Source organism: Gavialis gangeticus, unplaced genomic scaffold (genome assembly GCF_001723915.1).
Source record: "Gavialis gangeticus isolate Ggan-Ray unplaced genomic scaffold, GavGan_comp1, whole genome shotgun sequence".
In the NCBI taxonomy this organism is placed as follows: domain Eukaryota; kingdom Metazoa; phylum Chordata; order Crocodylia; family Gavialidae; genus Gavialis; species Gavialis gangeticus.
This window is the reverse complement of record NW_017729031.1, coordinates 99509177-99532282: the sequence shown is the minus strand read 5'-3', so window position 1 is coordinate 99532282 and position 23106 is coordinate 99509177. Positions and strand designations below refer to the sequence as shown.

Here is a 23106-nt window from a genome sequence, read left to right as displayed (position 1 = left end):
CACACACACACACACACACACACACACACACACACACACACACACACACACACACACACACACACGTAGCAGTGAACATTTTAGTATGGTTTTTATTCAGGCAAAATGAACAGGAACACTCTGACTGTTGTTAGTCATCTGCACGACAGTGTTTTGGTTCAGGGCAGCCACATACAGTCCCACTGGAAAGTGGTTGTCACAGGCTTTTGTTGGCTTTAAAGGGGGAAAGTAAAACTAGCACCCCTCCTTGGTATACAGCACATAGAATCATAGAGTCAATGAGTGGGAAGGGACCTAGACAGATCATGAAGTCCACCCCCCTGCCATGGGCAGGAAGGAGCACTGGGGGTGGCAGGGGTCATAAGACCCCAGCCAGGTGCCTATCCAGTCTCCTCTTGAAGATCAAGAGGAGACAATAACAATTGATAATTGGCACCTATATTGTAGCTGCTTTTCTTTTAGGAGCCTCAAAGCACTTGATATAAATGAATTAAGCTTCATTATGCCCATGTGGTATTATTAGGCCCATTTTAAATATGGTAGGAAGCCGAGGCACAGAGAGGTTAAGTGACTGCTTGGTAGCAAACTCTACATCCAGGAGTAGAATACAGGAATCCTGACTTCTGGCTGGCTCTCATTTAATGATTTGGCACTGCCCCTTCCTTAAAGATCCCCCATAGCATTTCCACATGATGTGCGATGTGTACTATAATTTGCAGGCCTAGTCACTTTAAATTGCAGTTTGTGAATACATGATTTTATTTACAGCACAGTGTGACTATAGAGTTCTCAATCCACTGTCAGTAGAGGCATCAGTACATGCTGTCATTTTTTTCTTTCACTGGTGTTAGGACTTTATATTTCCCCCATAATTGCCCTTACTTAACCAATGCTTTTGGCTTAATGTCCCCTGATGAACCTAGATACAGAAGAGATCTGTTGCACACAGACTTTCTTTCTGTTTGTGTAAGGTGAGGGGCTAAGCTACCTTTACAGTACTAACTCCACCTGGATGGATCCAGGATTGCAGCAGTATGGGTGTGATCACACCTCCTTGTGCTGGAGCACATACATACATACATACATGCACAATGAAGAGAACTCATTGAGGAAAGCATCAGCCCCTTACTATGATCCCAGATATGAGTGAACTCTCAGCAGCTCCTGCTGGAGCTCCACATATGATCCCTGAGCTCAGCTGTTCAGGGTCTGCTTGGAGTCCTTGTTTTCAAGCAGCTCCAGAGCCTGATGCTCTTTGTTCTTTCTTTCCCTCCCCACCTTCCACCCTGTTGAATTTAGTAGCAGGAAAAGAAGGAGGTGGGAAGCAGGGGCAGTACAGAGCCTCAAGAGCTGCCTGAAAGCAGGGCCTGTGCATTGTTGCTGGCTGCTTCTCCCCGTCTTTCCCTTGCTACTGAATTTGGACCACTGGATAGCTCCTAGAGCTCACAGCAGATGCAGAACTCCCAGCAGGAGCTGCACTGAGGTGCAGGTGAGATGTGAGACATCACTGTGCATGCTGCATACAGCCAAAGGTGGGTGTGACCATGCTACTGCACCACCCGTAAATCCATTCCTGTATCCCTGCCCTTTCCAGGCCCTGAGTGGCCTCTGTGCAGGTCTGGGACCTGTGCTTGGATAAGGAGTTGAAAGTGAGTGAGTCAAATGGAGTGAGAAGGAGCAGGGAAAATGAACATAATTTCCTGCTCCAGCACCATGGATAATTCCTGCGAAAAATCCTGCAAGTAGGGACAATACCATGGCAGCTCTGAGGGTGATGGTGGGCAAAGGTAGTGCCTGGTACTGTGGCTTCAGAGGAGTCCGTTTTCTTTAGTTAGGTGTGACCACCATGCAGCCTTTGCCATGAAGGGAAAGGAAATTCCTTCACTGTGACAGTGATACTGTGAGATGATTAAAACCTTTTATTAGGTAGATATTTGGTAATTTTATACTGAGCAGCCACATGCATTACCACATGCATCTTATTTGTTACATCTTTTGTGCACCAGCACTTAACCCATTATTATTTATTATTATTTATTTATATTTATTAACCATAATTAAACCAGTATTATAAACCATACATTTTAAGGACTTGCCTTAAACACTGGCTTTTGTGGTGATGCTTTATTCTTTCAGTCCTGCTCTCCATTATCAAAATCAGTCTCTCAGCAGGGAAAATGGCAGACCTCTGAGAGGGACATAGCTCTGTACAGGGGAAATAAAACAATAACTGGTATTCTGATTTCTAGCTAATGCTTAGAAAAATTATATCCAAGAGGCAGTGGAGAGGGCACTGGACTGAGCCTTTTCCTAGTTCTGCCAGAGGTCTGCTGTGTGTGCTTGGAAGAGTCCCTTTCCCTCTCTATGCCAGGTGTGGTTCCCCTCTTATCCTTTGTCCAATTTGACTGTAAACTCTTCTTGACTGGAACTGTGGTTATGTTGGTACAGGGTATAGCAGAATGGGGCATGTGATCTCTGTTGGGCCGTCTCAAATCTCCTCTTATGCAAGTGAAAAAACTGGACTTGTCTCTCATATTTTAATTGCTGGAATTTTCTTTTTTTGAATAGAACATTAAAAAGGTTATTGACTTGACATAAAGGATAAGCTCCTCCTTTCTAATACAAATGCATAGCCCTCTCTCAGCTGGTGTTGTAAGGCACTCTAGCCCATCTAGCAAGCAGGCCTCTGAAGAGCCAATGGCAATTCAGAAGGGAGGATGATATGAAAATGTAGCTTTAAATCACCATTATGTGCCCCAAATCTGCATATTCTGTTTTTAAAGCCAAGGCTTGGGCATAAAGTAGTGCAGTTTGAATGCTGCTCTTATTTGCACTAGATTCCACCTGCCTCATGGCCTTGTTACATATTGCACTTTTAGCTTCTCAAATGTTGGTCAGTGTTAGTGCTAGCTCAGGTCTGGAGCAGTCACAACTTAAAGCTAAAATGTTCTCTGACTGTCCCCTACCTGCACAGCTGTGACTTGCCACTAGAGGTCTGGTGACCAGGGGCCTGACTAGGAGCTACAGCTGTGAGTTGCTGGTGTAGGGCTGGTGAGCCAAGACAGGTTTCCATCCCTGCTCCAGGCAGTGGCGTGTGAGAGATGGGTTGGGGCGAGTGTGGGGAGAGGGAACATGAAGTGGGGAGGCAGAAAGTTAATGAGATGGGAGTGGGTAATAAAATGGAAAGTAAAAAGAAATGGGGGTGGGGGAAGGGTGGTGAAATGAAAGTAGTCAGCCACTGAAGGATAAAATAAAAAGCTAAAGGATTAAAAAAAATAAAGAAGACGCAAATTAAAGAAGATACCATGTTTGGGATTGGGGTGTGGGGGGTGCTGGTCCTGCATCTTGGGGTGGCTGGGAGGTGAGAGCAACAAGAAAAGGCACTTTTGACGAGCTTCCCTTACCCCAGGAAAGAGGCCTCAGCTCATGGAGACCTGATCCAGCTGCCTACCTTGTTCCCCCCCAACCTCCACTAGATCCCACTCCTACATCCATCCATGTCCTGTGACCTGACTGGCTGGCATATGCTCTGCAGGCTATTTGCTCAGGGTTTCACCCTTGGGGGTGGCATGGTCCCACCTCCGGTGGCAGCAGAGGGAGTTGGCTTTGTGCCAGAACTCACTCCACTCCATCAGTTGAGTTCAGGGGTGCAGAGTTGGGCCACACAGAACAGGAGGGTGGGGAAGGGGATACTGCATCCTAGGCTGCTGGAAGACTGCAATTTGGGGAACTCCATTTAAGGAGTGGCCGCACATTAATGGAACACAACCTGGTAAAATGGATCAGAGAGAAACCTGCCCTGGAGTGGTGTAACTTTAAGCCACCTAAAGTGTGCTTAAAATTAGTTTCAGGTGTTAATGTGTGGACAAACCAGGGGCTACGAGCTCCAGGAGCTGCCTAAAATTTATGTGCAATAAGACCTTTGGTAGACTGCAAGGAAGCCCTGGCCATATCCTTTACAATGGCAACCAATGGAGCAGTAGAGGCACAGAAGCTATTCTTCATACTGTATGTCACCAGAGCTTTCCTCCAAGATCCAGCTACATAAGGGATAATTTGCATGAGTATAAATCAGCCAGGCCACAGGAAAGAATCTGTGTTTCTATATCCCCTCCTTATAACATTCAGCTGGATTTCAAGATTTTCAGACACTTAAGAGCCTTTTCTTTGAGTAGCAGTAATTGACTCAGGCATTTGATTTGTTTCAGACTGCAGAAACCTGAACTAAGGCATCCTGTGACAGATAACTTCACGACTACACCAAGAGGTGGGTTTTCTGTTTGTGTTCATCCAAGAACTGTCAATCCACGGCTTGGGCAGCATCACAGACCCCTGATTTTTGCTTTCATGGATCAACTAATAAATCCCGGTGGCATTCTCAAACAAAACAAAGATTGCTCCTGACGGCATTCCTTCAGAGAGAGCATGCTTGTGTTGTATATTCTGATGATGTTTCAAATGAAATAATGACTCCATTTAGCCTGTCTAACACTGAATGGATTTGTGGAATAGTGGCAGAAACTTTAATGAAAACAAAAATGCATAGTGAATTTGCCAACTTTTTTTTTTTTATTTTACAGATGTTTCTGTTTTAAGTAGAAATTGTCTTATTGACAGTGTGAGTTAATATATCCAAGAGCCAGACCTCCTGGGCACAAATACTGTAAGATGAATCTGCAACAAAGCATTTTTCTATTTTCAAATATCAACTTTGGGGTTAGCAGCTGCCAAGAACGTTTATTGCAAAGTGAGCTGGTAGACAGTCTATCAGTAACAACATAGAATTCATTGTCTGAAGCTGCTTTTCTCTGTTCTCTCCGAACATTTTACTGAGGATGTTTATAGAATACACCTAATGCAAAACAAACATGGCCACAAAAAGGAATCGTTGTTCACTGGGCTTAGCACAGTGTCTTTATCTGTATCAGCTAAGAATAAAACTACACGATGGGCGTGACCATGTTTTTGTGGGGAGGATAACTAGAGATAAAATGCAACAGCAGTCGAATATTCTTTTTATCTCAATTATTGTGACACCTATTATTATAACTCGTGGCTGTTTTCTTCAGCCCAGGGAGGGTGCAGTCCTCAGATGGTCTTGGCTGCTTGAAGTTGCTCTTTTTCAAGGAGTATCAGCTTACCCTTTGTAGCCAGAGCTGGGTAGAATGTCTTTTCTGCATGTTGTGGCTCCTTTCTTCCCAACCTGGGAAATGGCTCAGTATGCCATGGCTCTTTGTGCTTGGGTTAGATTCCCCTGTTTGTGCTTCTGCCACTCGGCCTGCAACCAAGGTGGCTATTTTCCTCTTTCTCTGTGCATTAGATTTCTGGTACTCACTGATTATCTCACTCCCAGAGCCTCCTGACTGGTTCTTTTCTTAATCTTCCATCCCCAGCTCCTGCACTAGTTCCATCTGCTTTTTTTCACAAAGGGATGAGGAAAGTCCTGAACTGTGACTTCCATGACTCTTGGCTGTTCTTTTGCAGCCTCTGGCTGACATGCTTGTGTAGTCTTTTCCTCTTCAGTCTCTCTAGGTGAAAGAGGAATCCAGAGTGTTACATAATCAAAACATGAAAGCAGTTATTTCCCAGTGTAATCAAAGGATTAGTTGTGGGTTGGGCCCTTTCTTCTTTCTGCCACATTCTAGACTATTATAAAATATCACTATGTTATTTGTAGACAACCTGCAGACTGCCTAAGTGCTTCATTTTGTTAGAGGGTGGGGCAGGTGGATGTCTGCATATCTGTGTGTGCCTGCATGTTAATTCTGCATTTGTACACTGTTCACACTTAGTGAGGCACGAGTACAAAAACAGCGAGTAAAGCTTCAAGGTATTAACATTGCTTTCTTTATTAATGCAGCCTCTTGATCTTTTCTTGGAAGGCAGGAAAACTTCTACCATTCCAGGTCCCACTAGTGGGTTACACTGAGGTATAAACAAAGATGGCTAGCCATCCTAATCCTGATCTTGGTAAAATCATTGACCAATATCCTGTTGACTTCAGTTAGAGCAGGATCAGAAACCAGAAACAAAGCGAACCTTTGGGCAGCCTCATGTTGACTTCCAGACCTGCAGTTAAAATTCCTAAGTGTATTAAACATTCTGCACTTCTTAGCAAAGGGGCACTTACTTGGCTTTGCAGATTACGTACTGTGGCTTAGGTGGTCTGCAACTGTAAACTAGCTTAGCCCCTGTGGTATCAGTGGAGGATGCACTGCACAGGTTGGGTGTCAGGACCTAAAATTAGTATGGTCATTTAAATGAGGTAGTCCTTTTAAAAGGCCATCATTGAAGTCAAGGGGAGTTTTGCCATTTACTTTAGTGAGATGTTAAGTGAACCCCCAAAGATTTGTCTGAGCTCTCAAAAATGATTTCAGAAAGTTAATTTAATTCTCTAGCCCCCAGTAGCAATAGAATATTGGCATCTTCCATTTAGCTAGAGTATAAACTGCTTGATTTGTTCACATTCAGAGAGTTTACCACATGAAGTTTGCTCTTGTGTACACAGAGGAAAGAGAAATTATCTCCTAATTAAATGAAATAATCAATTACTCAAATCACTTTCAGTAAACCACTCAGACAGTAGAGACAGCTTGCCAAGAGCAACCCCAGTACAGAAACAAGAGAAGGGAAGACTTTAAATTGAAATTGTTCAATGCTCTATTTTTCCCCCAATATTATTTCTTTCTTTTCCTCTACTAGTCTAGACTGTGTTTAAAGCCTGATATATCTTCTTCACAATGTATAAAAATTCCAGCTGTTTCATTCTATCTTGACAGCTAAATCATTAATCTCTTCCCTGCCTGTCTCCCATCTTAATTACTGCAGCCCTTAGTAATTTAATAAACACTGGTCCTTCCAGCCAGTCTAAAATGCAACCCTCTAGTAATTTCCTTCCTCATCTGTTGATCCAATCCTATCATACTGTTTTGCAGATCTCTCATCTGGCTCCCTTTTGCCCACCACATTAAGATTTAAACTTCTTGTTTGGTCTTCAAAAGCCTGTACTGTACATCTCTGGTGTGCATCTTCAAGCTCGTATTTCACTGTATACTCCTAAGTCTTCAAGCCCACCAGAAATGTCAGTCTTAAAGCTCCAGTCTCCATCTCCACTCCATTCTGCAAGCTTTTCCTCTTGCACAGAATGCTTTTCCCCCCAGTTTATGCAGCTGTTTGGGGCTTTTTTGATGACCCTTTGGAGAGGCAGGTGAAAATCGTCCATGGGGAAAAGGAAATGGGAGTCAGTGGGAGTTGGGCACTTCACTCCCTTTTTGTATCACTTAAACCCCTGCCCCTCAGAAAAACAAGTGTGCCCCCTTTTCCCCACCTCCCTCCCTTTCTTAGGGCAGCCTGTTTTTACTGTTTCCATTTTCCCCATTGCCAGTTCTTTAAATCTGGACTGTGAGCTGTTTTCCTTTTAACAGCTGCCTGCCAGCTTATTGCCACAGCATAGCAAACAAATAATTTTAATAATATGGAATTGCTGTGTCTTTTACAAAACAGGAAAGCTGTTATCACAGCATTGAGTAATAGCTTACTACAGCCACTGTTGTCAGATAATACAGCACCAAGAAAATTCATCTCTCATCTAATTTTGCTGGTCTGAAAAAGAAAGCAAGCAGTTTTCATTATTGTTTTGTCTTAAGGCTGATGTATATATTTCATATGTTAATACAGAGTGGTACTTAAATACACATAATCCATGTTAGATTATTACAAACTGTTATTTGCATTCTGTTTTGTCTTATTCATTGTTTTTAGTGAAATTGGTAGTTCTGTCTACCTTTTATCTGTTTAAAAAAATGAATGAGGATCCAGAAAATTACTGTTTATTCTAAAAGACACTTGGAAGAAAGTTTTTTTTTGGGAGGGAGGGAGGGGTTGGGTTTTTTTTTTCTCAGAGGTGTTCAGAGTGACCTTCATTTTTCTCAGGGATTAAAGAGAATTTTCCTCCTGAAAATACATACGTGCAACATATGAAAAAACAGAAAAATTTCCATATACAGGTTACAGATTAGAGGCAGCATAAAAAATGGAAAACCCTGCATGCATTTTAGTTGTGGTAATAATTGATCTGGGAATTTTTAAATATGATTTTATTGACACAGATTAATAATAATAGCATACTAAGACACTATTTAAATAACACGAAGGGATACTGTAATAAAAATACTTGAATAGGTAGTGATGACCTGCTTACAAAAGCAAATTAGTAAATAGTTAAGGTGAAGACAGGAGGGTTGTCTTGCTGCTTAGGGCAGTAGGCTTGAACTTGAGAAACAAGGGTTGAAGTCCAAGCTGTGCCACTGACTTCCTGCATGTCCTTGTGCACATCACTGTCTCTTTTTAAGTCTAATATCTCATTCTATAAAAAAGGGGATAATATCTTCCCTAACTGGCAGGAGTTCTGTAAGGACAAATACTTTAAAGAGGGGATTGTGGGATCACAGATCAGATCCTATCGTGCTTTGTTGCATGGGCTCACCTTGTCCGACACACCTCTGTGGCTGGGAGATTGCAGCAACTGGTCTCTCAGCTGGGGCGCGGGGGGGTGGTGCATGCCCTCCTACCCTCCACCTGGGAGCTCCAGTCAGCTGATGGGTTTCCAGCCTCAGGGGCCCCTGGCCACACATTCAATTAACAGCATGATAGGAAGCAGCTACAAATTCGTTACACATTTTGTAGAATAATTCTGTAGCACTTCCTCTTTTTATCATGCCATTAATTGATTGAACATGTGGCCAGCTGATCACTTAAGGTGTGCTTAACTGGTTAATGATGCCTTAAGTGTAGAGAAGCCACTGCTGTTTTCTCTCAAAGCTTGACAATGATGTTCAGCAGGCTGGTTTACTGTGAAGCACTCCTGTTAGCAGTGGGCAGTAGTGAAGCTCTGAGTAGGTCAGTAGTCTGGAGAGTAGCAAAAGCACACACAGTGGGCATGATCTTTTATGGTTACTGAGCAACATCAAAGACAGTCCCATTAAAGAATCAAAGTCAACACTGCAAATCTGTGCATGGCCCCCGCTTCTCCCTCCCACCGCTGCCATGTGGAAAGACAGGCTAGATGCCTCTGTGACTCCCTTCCTCTTATCTCCTTTCATTCAGAAGATGCCTGGATGCCTATCTGCTGTGTTGAGATCTATATCAGGTAGGGGACAGATATTAGGCAGGCATTAGAGAGGGGTTGTTAGGGTGTTACTTCTTTCTTATCATAAAGTCTAATGCAAGAGTTAATTAGAGCTACTTCATATAAGAGAAAAAGGTGTAAAATTTGGTCTAGTGGGCAGATTCCTAATTGGTATGATTTTTCATAGTTCTGTGGAAGTTGGTGCATCAGGGGGTATGGTCTGCTGTATCTAGTTTTAGATATCTGAACATTAGAGTAGCTGTCTGGTACCTCAGCCAAATAGCTGTGTTGAAGCTTGAGTTTACAGATGCAAAAAAATCAGTATCTTTCACCAGCTATTTTTAAGGGCAGGTTTGAGGCATTTTCAACTACTAGGAATTATATATAATATAAATGGGTGGAGTTTGGGAAAGCTGTACTCTGAGTTACACAAAGGCTAAAATTTAATGTCATACCAAGCACCAGATGTGAAACCCCCGTGGCATAGCCAGAAAAAACATTATTGAGGGGGAAAACCTAGGATATTCTTCATTTTAAGACCAGCAGTTTCATGGTGCTGAATACCTAACAAAGTAACTGTTCTGTAATTTTTGATGATGCTCAATTTCCTGCAGTGTCTTTAAGAAGAATTGGTAAGTGAAAGGAACAGGGAGTACAAGAACTTTTAAAATCAAGCAACACATTGTGGAAAAAGTGAGGCCATTTACCACTAGGTAAGGCTGACAGCAAAAATGTACAGAGCTTTAATTTAGTTTGTTCACTGTGGTGAGTAATTTTACAGCGGTGGCTTTCAGGGCCATATACTGCTGCTACATTTTTCTTATCTTACTAGCTTATTAGGGTTGAAGACTACCTTGGGTTACTTGCTACCATAGTTGCAGTCTGGGAGACGTGTAAGTTTTAAAGGCAGTCTGGTCCTGGTTTTTGACCACAGTAGTCAGTGGAGTTTTCTGTAGCTTCAGTGGAAACAGCATCAGGAGCCAATATGAACAGGAAATTGTAGAACAAGAAATCCTCCACACGCTTGACTGTGTTAAATATGGTTTAAACAGGGACGCAGATTCTTATTCCATTACCTGGATTAGCTTTTGTGACTTCTTTGTTCCTATGGGTTTACTGCTTGTTTGCTTGTCTCTCCCAGCACTGCCCCCCTCTTTCCTCTCCCTCTTTCTCTCTTTCTTATAATCTGCTCTCTGCAGGTCCTTTCATAGCATCTGATGAAGTGAGCTTCAGTTCATGAAAGCTTCTACATGTATAGATAGGTGTGTGTGTGTATAAACATATATCTAGATATCTACTTTGGTTTGTCTATAAAGTGCAAGTCTACCTTGCCTTTTATTTGTCTGGAAATCCAGTGTCAGGGTTTCCATACTTGTAAATTTAACGAGCTGAAAATATTTTGGAGACAAAAGGAGTTAATACGCTGATAATTGCAGGAAGCTATCTTTTATTTTGTCTTACCTTTTCCTTCTAACTACTGCAGGCATAAACATGCATAACCACTACAAGCATCTTCTAAGGGCAGATTTTTTTAGATTGGTGCATGCAGAATTACACATCTTAACAGGACCTGCGTGGCTGATTCTTGGGTTCTGTACTGAAAGAAATGGCTGAGTGTTAGTTCCAACCAGCTCCTATTGGCCATTGCACAAAGCTCACATTGTAAGGTGAATTTTGATTTTCAGCACTCACTCATAAACATATTTGTCTTCTTAATATCGTTGTCATTGGGTTATTTAAAAAGCTAAACATAACTACTGAAGAAAGTGCAACTCAATTTTCCTCTGTAATACCTCCCTTCTTTATATATACACATACATAGCCCGACTTGCAGTAATTCACTGCTTACAACCGCAGTTTCCAATGCAGACACAGTCAAGACAGTTTTTATATCTCCTGGGAGAGTAGACAGTCCTGTGGAGGTCTTGCTATACCATAGACTTCCTGTGTAACCCTGGACAAGTCACTGTGCCACTCCATTTCATTTTCACAGCTATTGAATGGGGATCATCCTAACTCACAGGTGACTCAAATTTAAATACATTAAAGATTCTATAGCAGTGAGAGCCAGAAAAGTACCTAAGAGATTTATTTCATTTGCTAAATTTCAGGTTCATTTAGTTTGCTATGAATATGCTTTTGGGACAAGATTGTGGGACCTGTCTTACTCTGCTAGAAAATTAAGACCTTACTGCACTTTAATTTTTTTTTTTAACAATACAGTTTTCCCCTAATGAGCTTGACAAAATAATCCCTGCTTAGCCAACTCTTGTACAAAATGCCGTATTCCAGTTACAGGTATTGCTGTCACTTCCTGACCCAGAGATGGATACTGTTCACTGGTGAAATACCACTGGGTTTATATCACTTACAAGCTGCTTTGGGGGTGAAAGACATTCTATAAGTTTTGTGGTTGAATAAAATAGTGTTGCAGTGTTTGAATGCAGTATGTTCTGTTGGTTTAGGCTGAACGTTTCAAGAAGCCCAATTCTAAGTGTAAATGAATAGGGGGTGGTTGACTAACTTAAAATCCCAGCCTTAAAATCTAAGTCAAGTTCTGGGAGACAGTGGGAATCTTGACAGATTTGGAGAGACTTCAGAGGCAAGCATTCAATTGATCTGTTTGTGGTTAACTCAGTTGTGGGACTAAGAGATTGCTGTTTTCAGATATTTAAATCATAGAGCCCACAATGGGAGAGCTTCAATTAATTGTTGCCCTGCATTTGAAATACAGATCTGCGGAACTGGAAATTCTTTCTGTCTAAAAGTGCCCACAAACCTTGTTAATTATCTCCCTTTAGGGAAGAATTTGGGGATTCTGAGTAGTTCTGGTCTAACAGATATTAATCCTCTGGGTTAAAAATAGATTTTTGATGATTAACTGTTTGTATCAGTGTAGTACCTCCAGCCATTCCTGAGATTGGGCCCCATGGTGTTTGTTAGGCACTGTCTAAACCAGGGGTGGGCAAAATATGGCCTGTGGGTTGGATGTGACCTTCCAGGCCATTCTGTCTGGCCCGTGGGGCCCCTAAATTTTGCAAAATTAATATTTATCTGCCCCTGGCGGCCTGTCATGCGGCCCTCGATGGCTTGCCAAAACTCAGTAAGTGGCCCTCCACCCAAAATAATTGCATGCTTCTGGTCTAAACACTTTGCAAAACACAGTTATTGTCCAAAAGATCTTAAAACCCATAAAGAAAAAGGAAGTATAACTATCTCCGTTTTACTAGTGGGGAGCTGAGGTACAGTTGGATTGATTGACTGTCACAAAGTCAAATGGAGAGTCTATGGCACAGTCAGGAGCTGATACCGTCACTCCCAAGTAACAGTACAGTACTGTAACTATTACAGCTGTGCGAAGCTTCAGCCCCTGCTTCAATTCAGCGTAGATTCAGCCCGATTTCGTGACTGAATCTCTGAATCTGAATCAAATCAGGAGACCCCTTAATCTCTCCAAATCGAATCAGAACCTGCCAAATAGATTTAGAGAGATTTGGAAAGATTCGATGATTCGGACATAGACACAGCTTTAAACGTTTTTTTTACGTACCTCAAGGTACCAGGCAGCTTGTGAATGCTGCCATGCTGGAGCAGATGGAGCACCCCACAGGAGTGCTGGGGGCTCCCCAGTGTGCTCAGCAGTTGACCCAGAAGCGGACCAGAAGCACTTCCGGGTCTGCTGGAGAGCGTGCTGGGGGACTCCCCACACCCCCAGCTCGGTGACTGGTACCTCCTGGGTCTGGGGGGGCACCTGGGGTCCCCCCATAGCTGATCACCAAGCCAGAGGGGTGCGGGCGGGGGGCCCCCCGCACACTCCCCAGCGAACCCAGAAGTGGACCGGAAGTATTTCTGGTCCACTTCCGAGTTCACCACCAAGCACATGGGCCCCTCCCCACTCCTGTGGGATGCTCCTTCCATCCCAGCATTGCAGCATTCACGAGCTGTGCCCGGTACCTCAAGGCATGTAGAAAAAATATTTAAAGCTGTGTCTATGTCCGAATCACTGATTCTCCGAATCAGCATCACGTCTTCAGATTTGCATTCAGTCGAATCAGGGACTGATTCGAATCAACAAGTCAAATCACTGTCCCCGATTCGGGCCAAATCCAAATCTGACTGAAATAGGGCCCATTTCGAACACCCCTAGTAACTATATCGTCCTTCCTCTCAAAGTCCTGTTTTCTGCCATCTGCTATTAATTAACCTTTTCGCATCCTGTAAAAACTGCTTATTGTCCTGAAGGTCAAAGGGCAGCTAGAACTTCATAGTCAGAAGTTGTCTAACATTTCTTAGTATACAAGCATGTTTAGTACAAATCCTATTAACATTTTCACAAGGAAGATATATGGACTTGCAACCCACCTCTCAGGAAGATATTGCCTCAGACAAGGAGTTGTTGCTGTTTTCAGGTAAAAACAGCCTTTCTGTGATTCTCCAAAGCTTGTCCTATGATTTGACTACAGCCTCACAGAGATGCTTTTGAGATGCAGCTCAGTGCCATATGTTGACTACAATTTCTAGTGTTTATGGATAGTGGGGTGTCCCTGCAAAAGATTTTAAGTTGTACAGAAATAGTTAGCCATGGATCTATTGCAGTGCAATACAAAATGCTTTATCATGCAAGTCTTTGCAGAGGCAGTACACGCTTACAACAGAATTCGATCCAGAAAAGACAGACTCTTTAAATGCAGTTGTGTCTTTTTTTTTGTAGGCATCCATTTTTTAAATCAACAAATCCATATGTATTTTCCTGGAGGGCCCAGATGTTCAACTGGCATCAATTGGCTTTGTTCCACTGATATCAATAGTTTACACTAGCTGAGCATTTACCTCATAATCTTCAGAAATATACTGCGAAAAGTACAAAGCAACATCTGTAACATAGCAACCAAATGGCTCAGTACATTTTTAAATCAGTGCTGGTATTGTAGGTTAGCAAAAACAAACACCGTATAGTAGTGGGTCTGTTGTCTTTTCAACTACACTTCCTGGGGCATTCTTCTAAAGAAAGTCAAATTATCTGGGAGTGTAATACCTACCAACTTTAAAATAATGGCTGTGAGTACAACGAAGAGGCTACAATTAAAACACAAAGTGTGTAATGGAGAAAAATATTACTTTTGTTTAGTTTCAGGCTCAAATTCGTTCCTTACATGGAAATTTTTCTATTAGTTTTTCCTGTTCCCTTATTTTTGTTGCATTAGAGACGGTCTTTAACTGCTTAATGGCTTTAGAGAGTGAAACTTAAAGACCCAAAGACCAGATTCAATAAAAGACTTATTCTGCATACCTAAATTTTAGGTCCCTGGTTCCGGGACTGGGATTCAAAACTCAAGTTAGAGGCCTAAGCTCCTACATTGCATGGGGGCAGCTAAACACCTCCATTTCTGGAGCTTGGGTATGTTACACATGGGTAAAAGAGATGGTACCTCCATCCATGCAAGATGTAGGGCTCAGAACCTACTCCTAAGCATGTACATCTAAACGTCATCTTGGAAAAAATCTGCCTGCCTATTTATCTTCTGTAACCACTGCTTATTAGAATTTAATTAGGCAGAGTAATTTTGATTGTAGTAACTGGCAATTCTAATGAGCAGCAGCAAATTAAAGTGAATAAAAGGTGTGTCTACATGTGCACAGGTACTTCACGGTACCTTAGGTTACTGAACAGTAACTGAAAATTACTGCATGGTAGAGGTATGTGTCTACGCATGCACGCCCATGCTGTGCAGTAACTATGGCAACTTACGCTGAGTTGGGCAAAGGTTTGCTACCTGCATGATGCAGGTAGCAAACTTATGCCCATTTAATTGCTGCGCAGTAAGGCACATGCAGATGCCTTACTGCACTGTAACACTGTGTGCGCTCCAACTCCGGAGTAACTTTACTCCCAAGTCAGAGCACACACATCATTTCTACACAGTAATGCCTACATGTCTAGAGGCCAGCGTAAAAGCCACTTGCTGCACAGTAAGTTCCTGTGCAGTAAGTGGCTTTTACATTGGCATCTAGACATGTTAGTTACTGCGCAGTAAATGCACATGTAGACATGCCCACTGTACAGAAAAAAACCCAGGTGAACTCTTGGTAAGAGTCTGTGGTGAGTTTTTGCTGTTCATTGCATTCTACACACCTAGATTATGGTTTAAGATTTCCATTGTTATACATAACTTCTATAAAGTGAGATAGTAATAGGTGTTGGAAAGTGCATATAATACAAAACTTTTGGTGTTTGGTTTTGGGGTTTGGATTCTAATATTCAGCTGATTCATTTAAGTGGGATTCTAATAACTGGATACCCTTTAATAGAATAGTGTTTGGTCTGTTTGCCCTGGAAGTGGGAGACCTGGTTAAATTCCCTTCTCATCCTCATCCAGAGTGTGTATAACTGTACTTCTCCTGCTTTCCAGGACATTAGTCTAACAATTAGGCTGTAGGTTAAAGTAGGTGAGGATGGAGGCAATACTCTGCTGTTGAAGCTGGGCCATGGTGCAGCAGAAAAAGAAGTTATGACACCACAGGCCAACTCTGTAGCTTAGTGGCTAGGGCACTCAGTTGGCATAGGAGGAAACCGAAGTTCTGGTCCCTGCTTCCAGGATTATCTCTATCCAGTCATTATTTAATGGAAAACGTATAAAGATTTCAGGGACCAGGCCCTAGGTATCCACTCTGTCACTTAGTTTTCATGCCCTTGCTTTACTGACCATCTGTACTGTAAACCCCTGCACACAACCACAAGAGCTGTCCAGCCAGGCCCAGACACACTAATGAATTCAGGATCTGAATTTCCAGTTGCCCCTCCCAGCCTGTCTTTCCCAACAGTGAATTTGGAAGTCACCCAGACCCCTGTCACATATTTAGTGGCAGGATGGGATCTGATCCCTGATCCCAACAATCACTGTCCCCTGCGCTAACCCTTGCCATGATGCTGATGCTGACAATTGATGGTATCAGTTGGAGATGGGGACACCATACAAACTAGCCACAAAAATATGAAATATCTTTGTGGTTGTCTTTGCCACTTTATGATGCCATAAACTAGCTGAATATGTGGCACTGTTACTATGTATGGTGCGATTAATGTGTAAATCATGCCATAAGTATAATGTGTGCAGAGCTGGAGCACAGTCGTTCAGCAGCAGTCCCACAACTCTTCTGCCCCCCACTTCTGTCTCTCTTGCCTCTGGATAGAATCAAACATGGAAGGAGAGTCAGGGTGATTCCTAGAAGGGCTCTGCTTGAGGAACAGGAAGTACAGTATGGCGGCCTTTGGTGTGAGCCTCAAGGTAAGATGAGGAGGTGCACACACTTTGCTCAGGTCGGTTGAGAGCAGCCCTTGTATTTGACCCTCATAGCAGTGTAAGCATACCTTTCAGGTTGCCCTGTCTAGTTTCTGGACCACAGTTCTGGACATGTGTAGAAGCAGAAATGCAGGTGCCTAGTAAATTCAGACACCCAGGATTAGGGAGGGGTTTGGGGGAATCACCATTTTGGGTAGACTACAAGTAGCTAGATCAAAGCCCCTGTTTTAGGAGCTCTACCAAGCAGTATCACTAATTTTAATGGGACCTGTGAGTGCTCGGCACTTCTAAAGTCAGGCTACTTTCATTCAGACAGCTTAGGTCCCTGTGTCAAAAATGATAAAAAGAAGAATGAACAAACAACAAAAAAACCTTTAATTTTTGCAGATTACACTGAATAACATCTCTGAAGTATGGTAAAAAATAAGAGGGTCAGATTTTCTGTTGTCCCTTCCCCACAGTGAAGCACACCGATCAAGGCTTTACTCGTGAAGAGTTGAGGCTACCTTCCTACTACCCAAATAATGGGCTGCTATGGTGTCAGGAACATCCCCCACTATAAATTAGAGCAGCTCTGGGCACTGCTTTATTTTACAGGTGCCTATGTACTGCATGGTGCTGAGCTATGCAGATACACCCACAGCACTGATATGCCTCTTATGCCACAGACTAGTGAAAGGGACAGCCTAAGGCCACTTTGATCAACTTTACTCTTCCTCTGAGCTGGGAGAGATCTCTCTTGGCCTGTCATAGTTCTTCAGGAGGTCCTTGACTCCACTGGGGCAGGAGCCAGGGAAGTTCACATAAATTATTTAAAAGGTGGGGGAGAGTGGTTTGTCATAGAGGTGGCTGTTATTCATAATTATATGTGTGCTGCCATAGGTGTGCCAGTATAACCACACTGGAAGATAGGGCCCCTGACTTGAGGAACCATGGTCTATTTCAGATTGATAAATGTGAAAAACTAAAGGCTCAGGAAGGCTCCACATGTGTCTGACTTTAATGGCTTGCTCTCACTTTCCACTGGACTAAACTCCTTAGGTGAAGCTGTGGTATCACAGAAGTGAGTGGCAGTGTGGTGAGGGAGCTTTGTCATCATTATGTTCAGTGCTCTTCACAGCTGTATTCCTGGTTGCCATCTCTCCTTGGTGCCTTCCCCCTCTTTTGGAAAGGCAGATTTTTGATTTTATAATGAGATGTAAGAACTTAGGTCCTTTTAGGCTGATTTTAATGGTGAACATTGGTGGGGTGAGTTGGTAGGTAGCAGGGAGTGTGCCAGTCCTAGTGTATCAGGCCTCGATTCTCAGAGAAGGCCCTTTGATTCTACAGCATTGCTTTGAAACAAAAATTACTTTTGTGCCTTGAAAGTTAGCTTCTAGGGAGCAAGTCTGAACAGCACGCTATGTGTAAGTCTGTGCATTCCCTGGGGCCAAATCCTTAGCTGGGGTAAATCGGCATTGCCCAAATGAGCTCATCTGAGCATCTCTTAGTGATCTGTCCTATCTGAAATGTCTGACAAGATCACACAAATTAATCTTTTTTGGTTTTGTTTTTTAAATGAACTGTGTATACTAGGCAAGGATTTTTGTGGGTGGTTATCTAACTAGCTGCATGATTGGGAGCAATTTCGATGAGCTTTTGGGTACAAAGCATGCTTGTTCAGATAGTAAACACGGAAGAGATCTTAATAATATAGTCTATTTATGCTATAGTCGATGATTGCATTAAATATATTTTTTCCTGGCTATCCCCCCGCTTCCCATTATTTGCATAGAATGTCTTGAAGGGCAGAGGAGTTAGTGCTAATGCAGGAAGTATTGGCTGTAATTATACAGAAATTATAACCTCCTGGGTACCTCTTCACTCTGGGATTTATTAGTTGTCTCATCTGCTAAGAGAACAAAATGTAAAATAGTTCCCAGTGTTCATATGCCAGAATGTGAGAGACAGAGTCAAGTTAGTCTAGGAAAAGTAATGGAGTGAGAGATTCTTTTTTCCCTAGGCTGAGTCTCTGTGGTTTCTTGTACATTTTCCAGGCCCTTGATCTTTAAGAAAAAGAAGAAAAAAAGTAAGAAAAATCATATGCAGGTGCAGGAAAATGGAGGGTAACCATGGAGATATTGTTGTAACTCTGAAACAAGTGCAGAGTCTGAAGGTTTTTTATTTTTAAGTGTCCTGTTTTTCCAACCCTCTCAATCATTTTTTTTTAAATCTGTGTTTAGGAAAACCTTTAACCTACTTGTCCGTATGGGTAAATACAATCTCTTCTATTGTTCTCTGGGGTGCATAAGACGATGTAAGTGAAATCAGCAAAAAGGATTTCTCTTGCCTGTCAAATGAAGCAATTCACCATATTCTTGTCAATTAAAATGGAACAGAAAAATCAACAGGAGGAGGAGGCAGGGCAGTATTTGTAAATGAGTATTGCCCAAGGACAACCATAGTGTTCTGTGGGCTTAACAGAGCTCTCATTGAAGTCTATGTGAATAAAGATCTTACTAAGACAGTGATTTATTAAACAAATATTTTTATAGTTACACCTTCGTTTTCCTGCTAGAGCTGATGAGAAAATGCATTGTGAGCATCCATGCTGCAAAGGTCAGACCAGAAAATGATCAAAGTTAACAGGTATAAGCTTATCACAGCCCCTTACCCTGACAGGGCCAGAGTGAAAGCATTATTGGAATATGCCAAATTCATATTTTGCTCTTAGTCAGATGGGTGTAATGCAGCATTTTCTGCTTGCTCCTGTCAGCTATATGTGAATTACCTGGAAAAATGATGCAGCATGGGGCTGCACATCTTTTCTTCAGAGAGTAATAAAGGACCCTGTTACTTGAGGGATGGGTGTTTTTGGCAGGGCAGCAGCAGAGATGATAATCAATTGAGTGCCACAGTGGGTGTATCTACACAAGACACTAACTGCACAGTAACTTAATACTACTGCACAGTAGCATATCATGGCAAAAAATGTATGTGCTACTGCACAGTAGTATTAGGCTACTGCACAATTAGTGTCACTAAAAAGCTGTGCGCTAGTGCTACTGCGCAGTAGTGCCAGTTACTGTACCTTGGTTTAGTACTTAGTTATACAAGTACTGAACTTAATGCACAGTAGCTACAGTGAATTAATAAACATGTAGATGTGCCCATTCAGTACAAAATAGTGGGACTCCATGATGATCTTTGAGGATTTAAGGATGGGCCTGCAGCTTGTTCGTTGAGGATGTATGGGGAAAATTCCACTGAATGATACATGTAAGTGTAGAGCCGACTTTAGGGAAAATGGTGTCCTGGGCAGACTTGTATTTTGGCGCCCCCCGTGAAGCCCCACCCCACACCACAGTGGTGCTGGTGCAGGTAGAGGTGGGCAGGCAGGGTGTAGGACCCGAGCAGGTGCCACCCCACCTGCACTACCTGCCCTGGCTCCTCATGAGCAGTGGCCTCAGGAACACCAGTGACTCAGGGACACCAGCTCCCAAGCTGTAGGTAGACAGCACCACCCCTGCCCTGTATCGCTCCCTGGTGGGCTCCCATGATGGGGCAGGGACATGTCCAGCTACCACCTGAGCCCGGCGTGGGGCTGGGGCTGCTTAGGCAAAGAGTGGTTCAGTGGGGACTGGAGCAGAGCAGGGCACTTACCTTCTCCATGGTCTGGGGGCATGGGGCAGGCTGAGATCGGAGGAGGGAGCAAAGTGGAGCCAGTGGCCAGGATGAGAAAGTTTGTGTGAGGGAGAAGTGGAAAGTTGGGAGTCAATCAGGAGGTGGCATGGCTAGGAGACCTTGAGTCAATGGGGGAGCAGAAGTGCTGCCCCACATGGCTGAGCTGGGGGTGCATGAGTGCCCCCCATAGGGATGGGGGTGGTTGCTGGGCTCAGCAAGCTCATGCTGGGTTGGGTTGGGTTGGGTTGGGCACAGCTCCTCCTGCCTGGGGCAGGGATCAGCCAGGGTGGGGTGGGCAGAGGGATGTTTTGTGTGGCCATGGGGATCTGGGTGGTCATCCATATCACACACCCTTAAGGCTGGCTCTGTGCAAGTATATCCTCACTCCGAACCCTTTCCCCTGAGTTTCACTGAGGATATAATGCTCCAGATTCTTCAGATTGTCCATTCTAATATATAGTGCCTTCACTACCCATAACAACAACAGACTGGCATTACTCTGAATAAACTAATATGACAGTTAGTGTAGTTATAGTGCTAACTTGTCCAATGGTGTTTCTCCTTCTCAGTGTTTCTTTTCTTGTTGAAAGTGAGTAAATCAGTTCCTTTGGTTAGCAGGGAAGATTTTGGTGCTGAGGAGAATCCTGTATTCCTGGCTGGGCTGAAGAGACCACTTAGCAGAGACTTAACTAGTATTTGTTTGAGTAATCACATTCTCTGGTCATTGAAGTACTTATGCTAAATCTTTCACTGAGACCTCCTTGGACTTATTTAAATGCTAATCTAATACCATCTGTTTCTTTAGCAGAGCATGTAAGTACATCATGTGACCTCAATTATTATAATTGTAAGCTTTTTGAGAGCTCATTCACTTTGTTACCTCCTGAGTGAGCATCTGCCAATTTTAAGTGGACCTGGACTGTTTTAGATGGACCAGCACTCTTATTAAGGAGACCTATGGTCTGTCTGTAATTTATGGAATTATTGTTCCTAAACATATATATACGGTGTCAGAATATGCATTACAAAGAAAAGGAAATTGTAGTGTGAGAGTTTGACTGCCCTTTTTATTCGTGTATCCACTGAATTGATTGATTTTTGTAGGAAGGAAGAATGTTCGGGAAATGATGATAATCCCTAACGTTTAGGTTGTACTTTTCATCATAGCAACTCAAAAGCATTCTTTTAAAAAATATAAATAAAAGGCCCTTTCCCCCAGCATCCAGATGGGGAGACTGAGGCACAGAGGGGAAAATAATTTGCTCAAGGTTACCCAGATGTGCATAGAGATTATGGGTGATTGCTGCAAAAAAACAGTGCTTCCTTTGTCATTGTAATTTACCTCTGTAAAATCTGCACCTGCTACTTTTTTCATTTCTGAACAAAGAGTGGTTTGAATTCTAAGTACCTATATCTCCAGCTACTCTCCTCTGCCTTGCACAGTTACTCGCATGAGTTTACTTTGCAGACTTTGCACATGAAATTTGCTCCCTCAAAAAAGTTGAGGAGGGGTGGTGATGGCAGTAGGGCTGCAATGGTTGCATATTTGTTCAGTGCTTATAACAAGCTTTTGCTTTTATAGGTTGGTTTGCAGGCTTTGTTTGGGTTGATTATTATGCATACATTAATCATGCATATCCAGAAATATTGGCTGTATCTCATTAAATTGTTTTTGCTTCCCCTTTCAGTAAAGTTCCATGCACAGAACTGAGATCTCAAGATGGTGCTTTGTATTATCTACTAATCCAGGGGGCAGCATGCCTGCTACAACAGTACAACTAGGCCAGTGTGACTGCACATTCGTAGTAAGGTGAAAAGGTGATTAACATGTCATTAATACTGTACAGTAGTGTCTCTTTAGATTACATTGCAGCACTGGCACCCGGCAATCGTCTGGGAGGCTAGGGCTGAGAAATAGATTCAGCTCGGGCTATGATTTAGTGTGCGAGTATCAGCTCAACTGAGGGCTAGGGTTTGATCTTGGGTTTGGAGTTGTACGTATAGAAAGTTTGCAAGGTGTACACCCTTCCTGCCCCAGGAACAATGGTTTCTTTGAGATTTTGTTGCATGCCATCAGGAATCAGAAAACAGCCCTCTGGGTTTTGGAACTAAACCACATTTGGACTCAGGACTTTATCCAACTTTTCACCAGCTCTCCTTCAAGTTAGAAGATATTTGGATTTGTAAGACTGACCATGGTCCATGTCTGTTGGCATATACTATATTCAAGTTAAGTTAAATAAACCATGTAAAAACAAATCTGTGTCACTCATAATGTGGGCCATAAACAAGAATTTATGTAGGCTTATATAGATAACTGCTTGTGTCTTTTATATAGGTTCCTTTCAGACATTTGAGATGGGGTTGTCAGTTACTGACTTCTTTGATTTAAAGCTATTTTTTATTCTCTCTCTTTAACTCCTATCGCCTGGATGGGTTTTTGATCTCTCCTGGTTAAAAAGGCACTGCTGTATGAACCCTTTTTCCATCTGGAAAAGCACTTGCATAGTCTTTTCCAAGATGACCAAAAGAACTCACTGTATTGACAAACCAGCAAGAAATGCACAGTACAGTTATCACCTCACACAACCTGTCCATCTCATAGAGACCAGCTGTGACATTGTGAGACCTAAGAGCTCTGCATACAGTGAAAATGGTTGCCTTTATAAACTTTCTAGAATGTACTTTCTAGAGGTGCACTGATACATTGGTCCCATATTGGATCAGCATCGATATAAGGAAAATTGATTGTATCGGGAATCAGCTTTGTTAGGCTGATGTGGCTGATAATGCCACCGATAAATGCACTGTGCCTGCACACAGCTGCAGCATAGCATGCAACTGGCCAAGAGTGCAGCCCAGTAGCATGGAGAGGAGCTGGGTCTGGCTGGTAAGTCTGTTGTGAGGGAAGAGCGAGGAGCAGATCGAGGCCTGCATGGTGAGGGAGGGAGAGAGTGGGGCTGGGGCAGGGGAAGGCGATGCAGAGCCAGGCAGGGCACAGGATGGAGCCATGAG

General features: G+C 42.9%; 1 protein-coding gene across 11 annotated transcripts in view; it reads left to right on the top strand.

The window, feature by feature from the left end:
• The window catches only part of MAP2 (microtubule associated protein 2), a 446273-nt gene that overhangs the window by 91732 nt on the left and 331435 nt on the right, over nucleotides 1-23106 (top strand). For all 11 annotated transcript variants that reach the window (XM_019523436.1, XM_019523438.1, XM_019523433.1 and 8 more), the window contains exon 2: nucleotides 4209-4267. The gene's annotated coding sequence lies outside the window, so the exon portion shown is untranslated. The remainder of the gene's footprint in view (nucleotides 1-4208; nucleotides 4268-23106) is intronic.